General features: G+C 38.1%; 1 protein-coding gene across 1 annotated transcript in view; it reads right to left on the bottom strand.

Moving 5' to 3' along the window:
• The window catches only part of stc1 (stanniocalcin 1), a gene marked incomplete in the record, with an annotated part of 3657 nt that extends 3481 nt beyond the window's left edge, over nt 1-176 (bottom strand). Inside the window, 1 exon segment of the mRNA XM_014028657.1 lies at nt 14-176.
• Nucleotides 177-4302: the final 4126 nt, after the last annotated feature.

Genomic DNA, 4302 nt, shown 5'->3' with positions numbered 1-4302 from the left:
AGAGAGAGAGAGAGAGAGAGAGAGAGAGAGAGAGAGAGAGAGAGAGAGAGAGAGAGAGAGACTCCAAGAAGCTTGTTTTTGCAGGAGCAAACCTAACAAGGCTGACTGCGTGAGAAAAGAAGTCGTCTGCCGGCGGCTGCTCTACTCTCTTCTCCTCTCCGTGTTTTGGACTTGCATGACAGATAGCAGCGATGTCAGCTCCTGCACGGGTTTATATGGGAGCGCTTAACGCTACGAGTTTCAGCCCTCTGACCAATCAGGAGGCAGGGAGAGCGAGGTCCTGCTCTCCCCGCTGCTAATTGATAAAAGGCATTATCTGTGGTGGCCATCTAGTGCTCAGCAGGTGTTGGAGAGGACTCTCAGCCACTACATTTGATCTCACTATCTGTCAAATTTAACTGCACTCTAAAAATGAAATGTTGTATTTACTTAACCATGTTATGTTACCTGGTTCCACTTAACTGAGTTGAGTAAATTCAAAGCAACATACTCATGTTCTTTGGCTAAAAAACTAGTATATTGCTTTGAATTTACTCAACTCAGTTAAGTGGAACCAGGTAACATAACATGGTTAAGTAAATACAACATTTCATTTTTTACAGTGGGTGGATGCCATCTTGTATTGGGTTGACTTGTTGTAGATGTTCATCCAATGAAAACCCTAAAATCTTTTCAATGATTTATACAATATTTTGCGAATGCCACAGACAAACACACACATTTTGACCTTTTCACAATTCTATCTATGCATGTGTAAAATTGGACACCGCGGACCCTACATCCTATTTTCGGTGTTTTTATACACAAACAAACTTTTAAATTATAGTTATTTTACGTTGTGATGGCAAAATGTCCTCAACTTGCAATGTTGGCAGGTGTTGGAATGAGTTCAGGGCACGTCTGAAACACAGTATGGGCTGAGTGTATTTCAATGAACCAGATGTAGGCATGGGCATATATCTAGACCACAATGCACTGCAAAACACTGACACTGAGCATGCTCATTATTATGTGTAAAAAGGTCAATGCAGGCAAGGACAAAAACATCATCACTCCTTTGTCCTTTTGCCCTGGTATGTTTTTTTTTTTCTGTGAGTGATGGCTTCAGTTTGTGCTGACACGCGTGTATTCTGAAATGATTTCTTGCAAGATGCAATAAATCAGATTGTTTTCCCACTAGATTATGATGAAAATGTCTGAACACCCAAACAGATGACAGCTTACATAAATACATTGTATTCAAATGTAAAATTCTGCTCTGTTCTTAAATCAACACTCATAAATCATTTTCTTCCCTTCTTTTGTCTTCTGATGCCTTATTTTTTTATAAGTAAAAATGGCAAAAATGTTCGTTAAAATGGTGGCTCTAAAGTGCCAAAAACAATATTTTGTTTGTATATATTCATTGATTTTAACACAAAAGACTCTGCTAAACTCTACAGTGTCTGCCTGTGACTGGACAGAACCCAAGTTTGTTCCAGCAGGTTGAAGTTATTTCCTGTTTGCTTCCTGTTTCGGGGGTTAAAACGTCAGAGTTATGTTTTCCTCTCGTGTTGTTGTTGTGAAATGTGTAGGATAAATCTTGTGCCAGCAGGAATTGAATTTGAATTGCTCAGATTGAATCTGAATGTGCATAATTTGAAATTGAACGCACTGGTTTGAAAATGAATGTTACTAAATTGAAACTGAATTTAATGATTTGAAACTGAATTTAACTTTTGAATTTGAATTAACATGCACTGAAAGCGTATTTTGGTTTATTAAAAAAATTCAGTTCGACTACTTTCACTTTCAGTTCCAGAATTCAATTTCAACTCAAAAATTCATAATTTTTGTGTCACACATCCTGGTCCTTGAGAAAGCCAGCCAGAGTAATCAAACACAGATCCATGGATTTATGTTTTACTCAAGGAGTTTATATAGAACAGCAAGTTTATGGTTTCACTTTGGTGAAGTTTCCCTTTTATATGTAACAGAGTTGATGCAATCCACCATAAAAGTGACAAAAACATGCAGTTATTTTATTGCAGTGATTAATTTTACCAAAGAACACGCACTCATAATGAGAATTTTGTTTTCATCATCTTTACTACTGATATAAATGTTGAATTTATGAAATTGTCCATTTATGTTCACGCATAATGTGCATGTACTGTATGTAAGCAAAACACCCTAAAAACCTCTTGACAGATGCTCCTTATTGCAGTAATGCATATTTTTTTTACTATCCATCCATCTTCTGTACACGCTTCTTCCTTTCAGGGTCGCGTGGGTCATTGGTGCCAATATCCAGCAGTCACAGTGCGAGGGACGGGGTACACCCTGGACAGGTCGCAAGTCCATCACAGATTTGTGTTTTACTAGTTTTTAGATGAATAAAGTGTTAAAAGAATTGGTGCTGAACTCTTCAGAAACTTCCACATATTTGATCATATTTGTTTTACAGTCAAATGTGATGGGTACTTTCCCAGACATCAGCAACCCTGAACATTCAAATGGTCTATTTTCGTTATCACACTGACATTTTCCAGAGCCACATGGAGATGTCATTTAAAGCATTTGGAGTATCAAATTGACAAGGAAATGAACAATGAGAGCTGCTGATGTGGACAGGTGATGTTCTCCCTACACCTGCAATATGTGTGAGTCTAATAACATTCATGTATCGTCCAGAAGAACTACGTGCTGCCTCAGTGTTCGGTCTTTCAAACAGGATATAATCTCTTAATAATCACAGAAAACCAACTCAGATCCTCTAATCTCACCTGTGCTTTATCACTAAATGCCTGGATGCCAGTCGTAAATAAAGTACAAATAATTTCCTCGTGTGTCGTGTTAAATAACTTGACATTTTTCTCGGCATTTGGCCTCCCTGATCTGTATCTCTGGTGATCGCTGAAGACTCACTCCTACTTCTCCCGGAGCGATGGCAGGAGTTTAGTGTGATGTCAAGCTGTTGGGACCTTATGTCTGCCAATGAATCTAAATATGGGCCCCTGCCAGCTGCACCAGTACCTTTGTAATGGAAAGATGATATATCCATTCAACAGCCTGATGAATAAGCTGCTACCAACTGTCACAATAAATCACTATTGACAGCCAAGTTTCTGAGAGACACATGTTGGACACACAGTTTGGATCACTTCAGTCAGATCGGCGCAACTGAAAGCATAAGGTCTGTCGCTTATTCAGTTTATAGGACTTTAACTGGGTGTGAATCAGCAGATTTATCACGATATGATGTATCGATTTGTTTGGATGATGATACGATATTTCTTGATATCACAAAGTGTCACGACATGATTTCACTCAGTTCAGATAATGTGTTAGATGGGCATATGGTTTCAACCCACATTGGGCATAAGATGACGATACAAATTTTTTTTTTTCATTTTGCCCTGATGTTGAACCATTAATCATCTTATTGATATATCGCTGTAGATCGATGTATTGTTACACCCCTAATGTTTCCTTTTTAAACTAATTGTAGCTTTTACCCACAATCGATCACTCCCCACTCAGCCAGTTTGACAAACATTCTGTTGAAATTTGGTATGGGAGTAACTGAGAGTGATCATCATTACCTCATCACAAGAGATTTGGCATTAAAATGTCAACTTTACCTATTAAAGGCAATGCTTCTTGTCTGTTAGCAAAATATCGCATGAACCATATGACTCATTTTCATGACACTTTTGGAAAATATTTATTGGGCGCACATCCATGACTGATTAACTTTTAGAGTCAGTTTGAATTAAGATGGCCGACATCGGCAGCTGACTTTAAAAAACACACAAGCATTGTTACAACTCAGTCCATTTTTATAAAAATTGAGCGGATGTGGTGTGGTAGTAACTGAAAGTCATCCTCTGCATACTTTCTAAAGTATGTAGTGCAAGATCTTACTTTCAAACTCTGACATTATTTCTTGGTGTCAACCATATTTGTCTGTTAGCACAATATCTCTTGAACCATTGTACAGATTTGATTGAAACTCATAGAAAGGGATCACTGGATGAACATCTACAATTCTTTCACTTTTGGAGGGAACCCATTTCAAGAAGGCCAACCAATATTAGCCACCACAAAAATGTATAATAATCTGTTTTGCAGACAGCTTCACTTTGGTGTGGTAGCTGAGAGTCATCACATTGGGCCTCATGCAAGAACATGTTCGTACTCTTCTCCTAAATTTCTCTTACTTTTGTTCGTACAAAGGGTTCGTACGAACATGTCATGTCAGATTCAACAAACTCTTCTATCTTCAGGAAAAGTGTGTAAATGAGCTGCGTAAATTCCACC

This window comes from Austrofundulus limnaeus, unplaced genomic scaffold (genome assembly GCF_001266775.1).
Source record: "Austrofundulus limnaeus strain Quisiro unplaced genomic scaffold, Austrofundulus_limnaeus-1.0 Scaffold792, whole genome shotgun sequence".
In the NCBI taxonomy this organism is placed as follows: Eukaryota; Metazoa; Chordata; class Actinopteri; order Cyprinodontiformes; family Rivulidae; genus Austrofundulus; species Austrofundulus limnaeus.
The sequence above is the reverse complement of the archived record's forward strand: the minus strand, read 5'-3'. Positions and strand labels throughout refer to the sequence as shown.